The following is a 6,936-nucleotide window of genomic DNA, read 5'->3' on the forward strand; positions in this document are numbered from 1 at the left end:
TATAGTTCCAATTAAATTAGATTCCAAGTCCTTTTAGTGTTATTCAGTTCACTTCGTAAACGATAAAGGATGGGAAATGGTCAGCTCTAAGTTTCCATTGTAAACCTTTCACAAAATAGAGCTTCGCTCCCTCCCCCCCTTTTTTTTACAAACACAGTTCCATTTAATGTTGTATTCCAGCTCTATAATCCAGTTTCATTCCTCCTTACTTGTACATATATAATTTGAATTAACATTCAATGGAGGTTTGCTGAATCATAAATATAGGAGAAGAAACTTCATATAAAGAAGCTGCGGGTTCCCTTCCCCCACACTGTCTTTTGCACCGAATGAAGTTTTCTCTCAGGTTCAAACCTTAACAACCTTGCAGCTGGTTCTGTTCCGCAGTTTATTATCTCATCTCTTCTAGCATGCGCCAGTACTTTAGTCCGAATTAAGCTCTATTTAGCAGGAGAACCTCTGCTTCTTAATGGCGGCGTAGGAGGGTTTTCAGCAGGAGAAGTACTTTTGCACTCAGCACCTCCCTGCCTCCCGCTTTCCATTCTGGAGCGAGAGCCAGGTACTGATATTAACTGGGAGTGAAGTCGATTCTCCTCTGTCCCTGGGGGGAACTTGCAAGGATAATTAGCCTCAATCATTCTTGTTTTTCCTTCGCCAATGATCTCCCGCTGTCGTGGGAGCTGCCTCCGCTAAGGCATACCGGAACCGGGAGCCGAAAAATGTATGTCTTTTAGTTTTTGAGTTGTGTGACTCAGATTGGGTCTAGTATTCCCCAAAAATTAAGCAATGTGGACCAAAGGTTCTTCTGTGATTAGGATAAGGTAAAGGTACCCCTGCCCGTACGGGCCAGTCGTGTCCGACTCTAGGGTTGTGCGCCCATCTCACTTAGGAGGCCAGGGGCCAGCGCTGTCCGGAGACACTTCCGGGTCACGTGGCCAGCATGACGAAGCGGCTCTGGTGTGCCAGCACCAGCGCAGCACACGGAAACGCCGTTTACCTTCCCGCTAGAAAGCAGTACCTATTTATCTACTTGCACTTTAAGGGGTGCTTTTGAACTGCTAGGTGGGCAGGAGCTGGGACCGAAGACGGGAGCTCCCCCCGCCATGGGGATTCGAACCGCTGACCATGCGATCAGCAAGACCTGGGCGCTGAGGTTTTACCCACAGCGCCACCCGCATCCCACTCTTCTGTGATTAGGGGCCCTGAAACTTAAGTTTCATTCATTTCATAGTCTCTGGCCTTCTCCCTGAATGTCCCATGATGTCAGCAGGCAAGGCATTGTGAGCCCATGGAGTGATTTGCTCCCTCACCCTTCCCTCCCTGAGCTGGCTGTGGTACCCAGGCAGAGAATGACACACCCACACACACCCAGGTGTCTCTAAGGCCAGACAGCTCCCTCCTTCCCTGCTGGCACCTGATGTCAGGGGGTAAGTTTTTTTGTGGCCTCACTTAGTCAGCCTCCCCATGGCACTCGGGCACTGGGTTCTATCATATGCCTCTGCACCACTCCCACTGGACAACGAGGAGGAGACTGAAAGACAATGGCGCCATTTAGCTTTCCTGCTAGACACACTCCACCCTTCAGTTTTCCTCTGGCTAAATCTATTTGTTTTTAATGCCTTCAAGAAGTCGCCGTGTATTTAGGTTGAGCTGCATTGAGCTAATACCATAATGAGTCCTGACACTCTTGATTGGAGTGTTCTGACATGGAGCCACATTCATATTTTGCATATGGTACATGAAGGATGAAAGAATAAAGGCACGCATTTCCCACACAAAGTTGTTGCAACTAAAATGTCTACTTTATTGGTATCACCATTCAGCATACAAATGTGTTATTGTTGACATCCAGATCCTACTAGCGTCTCCAAAGTCTTAAGAGACCGCCTAGAAGACGGTCTTGATTCACAGAGTCTTGGAGAGGATCATGCTCTGCAGGTATAGGATCTGGAATGAGAGTTGAAGACAGGATTGTTAGTTCCTTTCAGGGACACAGACTCCATGGATGTCCTGTGCCCTTAGCAGCTCTGCGCTGTCACAGCAAGCCTGCCTACTTAGTTTATTTACAGGAAAGTCTTGCACATCAAAGAGGGTATTTCTAGAAGGTCTAAATGATTGTACCCTAGAACAGTTGGTCATGGATGTGACCAGAAGGGTGGCATTTCTGGGCATTCAGGACCTGTTAGAAGATGTGTTGTCAAGCCAGGAGGGAGCAGTGCCCACAGTGCTATTAAACTAAACATACATGTAAATGGCCATTTGCCAAAAAAATCCAACACAGTCAAATCTGATTTCAAAAGATGAAACAACAAAAAATCACAGGACGGGCAAAAGTTGAAAAGCAAAGTGAAGAGGGTCATATCAGTGATGGTCACCTACTTGGGTGGTTCTAGGACCATATGGTTCTAGTAGAGCATTAGATAAATTCATGAGTACAAATCTATCATCTGCTACGAGTTGAATGCAACTGCAGGTGGGCAGAGTACTGCTGCGCTCATAGGATATTTGCAGGCTTCCCAGGGGCATCCTGCGGCAACTGTGGGAACAGGATGCTGGATTGGATGAGATGTTGGCCTGATCCAGCCCGTTCATCTTATGTTCGTAGGGAAGGGTAGGAAACGGAGGCAAACAGTTTTGCTGATCAACAGTGGTTCCCATTTTGAATGCCAAGATACTCACCAGTCCCTTGTTCACCTTCATATGGTCCTAGAGGGAGAAAGTAGGAAAGTGTGAGACCTCCTTCCAGACACTGGCAGCCTAGGTTGGCTGAAGTTATTCTACTGCTCTGTTTACTTAGACCTCATGAAAATTCATCAGCATTTGGGGGCCATTTCCCCCTAATAAACACATTTTCCTAATCCTTCCATCAGTAAAAAGGATAAATGAGTGTCAACTACTTACGTGCGGACACCATGGCAAAAGCAACCCAAACAACCAAAAGGAGGACCCAGAATTTCATGACGATCACCGAAGAGCAGAGGAAGATTCTCAAGATTCTTGGAGGGATGTCACAAACTGATGGTTCATCTGGATCCAACTTCTCTTTCTTATAAAGGCACAACCTTCCAATCAAATGTGTTGGCTGAGCTGATGCAGTTTTGGAGCCTTGAACAGATTAGCTAGTAAGCAAACTTTGTCTGTGACCCCCACCCCCCGGTAAAAATAAACAAGACAGCATGTGATGCTCTGTGCAATGTGCCATGGGCTATGTGCCCTTTCTTAGGATTAAGTCTTGATTTTTAACTGCCACTGAATTCAATCTCCGCCTCGCTTCCAAGGAGGGACCCTTAGATAAACTAGGGCCAACAGCAACCCAAGTGTTTGTGAAAGCGCTCAAACTCCTTCACAGACTGCCAGCTGGGGATGTGGCCTTCCATCTGACATAGCAGAATTTGAGGATCGAAGTGGAGAAGGCCTTTCCTTTTTCCCTTCCTACCACCACATGCATTTCAAAGTTGGTTTTACCCATGTTCTGTAATTTCTTCTCCCATTCTTTTTCCACAGTCAACTTGTGCCTTATTCCCTTCTTCAAAACCTGCCACTTTCTTTCATCTCATTTCTGGTTTTTTTACACTCCCTTTCTTCTCCTAGATCAGCTGTTCTCTTTTATCCCCTTCCTTTCTATTCCCTGTTTATTTATCACTAATATCAAAGGTTAATAAATATTATCTTGCTTTCAGATTCCCTTCTGGCCTTTAGCTCTCAGACCTTCTTTTTCCTTCTTCTTCTGAACCCCTGTCTTCTTCTGAACCTCGACATGAAAGGAGTTGCTGGTGGTGGCATTGGCCTTGTCCAAAGGCTATGGCATGGGTGGGGGCTGGTGCACGCAGGTGAGGAAGCCCTGGGCAGCCTGTGACATTGTGACCCACCTGAAAGTGACCCAAAGCCAACAGCTTGGTCCTGGCCCAGCTAACACTTTGAGGAGCACTGGTCTAGACTCCAGGTCACTGGTTCTCAAAGGGTGTAGCACATCACACTGGTGTGGCAGGAGAGGAGGGCAAGTGTGGCGAGAGGAGTGAAGGACGACAATCAAAGAAACATTTTTTTATATATGTACAGTCATACCTCGGGTTGAAGGAGCTTCGGGATGAATATTTTCGGGTTGCGCTCTGCAGCAACCCAGCAGTAACGAAATCTGTTACTTCCAGGTTTCACGGCTCGCGCATTCGCTCAAAATGATCTCACGCACATGCGCGGAAGTGGCAAATCGCAACCCACGCACATGCAGATGCACGGATGCAGGTTGCATTCGCTTCAGGATGAGAATAGGGTTCCAGAACGGATCCCCTTCGCATCCAGAGGTACCACTGTATTTACAGACTATTGATAGATTCCCGCCCCCCAAATCAAGAACTGCTAGGAGTTGTTTCTTTTGGTTTTCCAATACATTTCTTATCAATTAAAAAAATGGCGTGGCACATGAAGTTTTTTATTGAGAGTGTGGCCCAGAAAAAAATGTTTGAGGGTCACTGCTCTAGGTACACATGATGCAAAACAGGACATGCTCTAGCATCCTTTTTATGAAGCATTCTGTTCAGGAACGTATCTGGGTTGCTGCAGGCAGCTAAGCCTAAAGGGTCAAGGAGTTGTAAAGGCCCATCTAAAGAAAGAAGAAAGAAGAAAGTGCTCACAAGATTTCTAGAGAAATGGAGGAATGGTTCCTGCCGAAACTTTCCCGGTAGGGAATTCCACAGGGTAAAGCTCGGTCCATAGCGAAGGCCAGCCAAAATTCACGGCCTTCGTAAACCACCAGAAGTGTGCCATTGGAAAATCTCAGCGATCACAATGAAGCACATTGTTCCTAAGGTGTTTTGGTCCCAAGATGTTTAGTCCTTTACAGATTATCACAAGGTTTCCTAGAGGCTTCTACATTATTGGGTTCCTGAAGCTTGGACTGTTATGGGGGCCCCATCACAACCAGCAAAGAGGTCTGGGTAATCACTGTTATGCTCTTCAAGGGAATTCCACAGGGGAAAGGTCAGTCCATAGCGAAGGCCAGCCGAAACTTACAGCCTTCATAAACCACCAGAAGTGTGCCATCGGAAAATCTCAGCGATCACAATGAAGCAGATCGTCCCTAAGGTGTTTTGGTCCTGTTGTGACGTGGGGTTTGTGATTTCAGCTCTCTTGACATAATATGCTGGAGACAGTTCTCTAGTAACACTTCTTTATTAAAGCAAACAAGACTGAGACTTGAGGAGGGGAGAGCTACATTTATAGGGACAGGGAACAAGCTAGAAAGGATACATTTTGGAGGGAACAATCTCAGGCAATCACAGTCCTGCCTTTTGGAGGAAACCAATAAGACAGAGGATCCAAATACAGCAGCTTAAATGAACCAATAGTAGCTGTACCCTCTGGAACCAAAAGGCAGTTACTTTACCCTAATGCAATACAGACAATAATAATACAGATATAAAATCCTTTGACTCAATACACAACAGGTCCCAAGATGTTTAGGTCTTTAAAAATTATCACAAGGTTTCCTAGAGGCTTCTACATTATTGGGTTCCTGAAGCTTAGACTGTTATGGGGGCCCCATCACAACCAGCAAAGAGGTCTGGGTAATCACTGTCCAGTGGCGTAGCGTGGATTGTCAGCACCCGGGGCAAGGCAAGTAATTTGCGCCCCCTAACCCGTGGATTTGCGCCCCCTAACCCTAACCCCAGATGTTGCGCCCAGTGCGGCCGGCCCCGCCTGCACCCCCCACGCTATGCCACTGTCACTGTTATCCTCTTCAATGGGGTTGTTCCACAACAGATCACATTTTTAAAAAACCCCCACACTACTACATCTCAGAGTTTGATTATAATTGTTTGCTGGATTATCTCACATGTTAAATCACTGGTGTGAATAAAACAAAAATGTATCTATTTTTTATAATAATTTTTATTAGTTTTCTATTACAATCCAATAATAGCCTCATTATAAAAAATACCAGTTTATAATACAATCATTCAAATTCCAAATTATATAATTTAGGTGGCCCCTGCATGCTAGATTTGATGGTATGATGATTTTTTTTTATTTCTGTGTTCCAAAATCTTATTAATTTCAATAACATTCCGGTCAAAATAATAATCCCTTATACAACAACTGCAATATTAATAACTTCCATTCATGTTGACACATTAAATGATTTGTAGAACTACAAGTGTTATTTCTATCTTTTCCCTGTTGCTGCTGTTCTCCATCATGCCTTGGGTGGAGCTGATATCTCATTGTAGTTTCAGAAATTTATCCATTGCTCCGCCCCGTGCTTCATTGTTTTTCGTCCAACTGAAGATAAATGAGCAATTATAGTTCCAATTAAATTATACTCCAAGTCCTTTTAGTGTTATTCAGTTCACTTTGTAAATAGTAAAGGATGGGAAACGGTCAGCTCTAAGTTTCCATTGTAAACCTTTCACAAAATAGAGCTTCGCTCCCTCCCCCCTTTTTTTTACAAACACAGTTCCATTTAATGTTGTATTCCAGCTCTATAATCCATTTTCTTTTCTTTTTTTAAGATAATATTTATTAAAGTTTTAAAGGTTACAGAAAAAGAAAAGAAAAAAACACCAAATTACACAAAAACAAGACAACACATCATAATAAAAAAGAAAAAAAAGAAAAAAATAGAAACAATTTGAAACAAACAAACAAAAACCTTCCCATAACTTATCTTTCATTTGCTTGTTTCCTTGACTTCCTCACACCTCCCTTTTTTGTATTCTATTTCGGTTAGCTATTTCAGCAAATCCTTTCCATCTTTCCCAATTTTTGTCCTGTAATTTATCTTAAACTGATGTAACTTTAAGATATAATAATCCATTTTCATCCCTCCTTACTTGTACATATATAATTTGAATTAACATTCAAGGGAGGTTTGCCAAATCATAAATATAGGAGAAGAAACTTCGTATAAAGAAGCTGCAGGCTCCCCTCCCCCACACC

The 6,936-nt window shown here is 43.9% G+C and overlaps 1 long non-coding RNA gene across 1 annotated transcript; it reads right to left on the bottom strand.

Annotated features, from left to right (window-relative positions):
• Positions 1-1,780: 1,780 nt before the first annotated feature.
• Positions 1,781-3,035, bottom strand: LOC309365523. The gene is made up of 3 exons (XR_014166226.1): positions 2,902-3,035; positions 2,680-2,706; positions 1,781-1,947 (listed from the first exon to the last, which is right to left on the bottom strand). It is a non-coding gene; the product is annotated as an uncharacterized lncRNA (long non-coding RNA).
• Between the last annotated feature and the right edge of the window lie 3,901 nt (positions 3,036-6,936).

The sequence above is a fragment of the Podarcis melisellensis genome (assembly GCF_964234715.1).
Source record: "Podarcis melisellensis genome assembly, chromosome: 2".
Taxonomy (NCBI): domain Eukaryota; kingdom Metazoa; phylum Chordata; class Lepidosauria; order Squamata; family Lacertidae; genus Podarcis; species Podarcis melisellensis.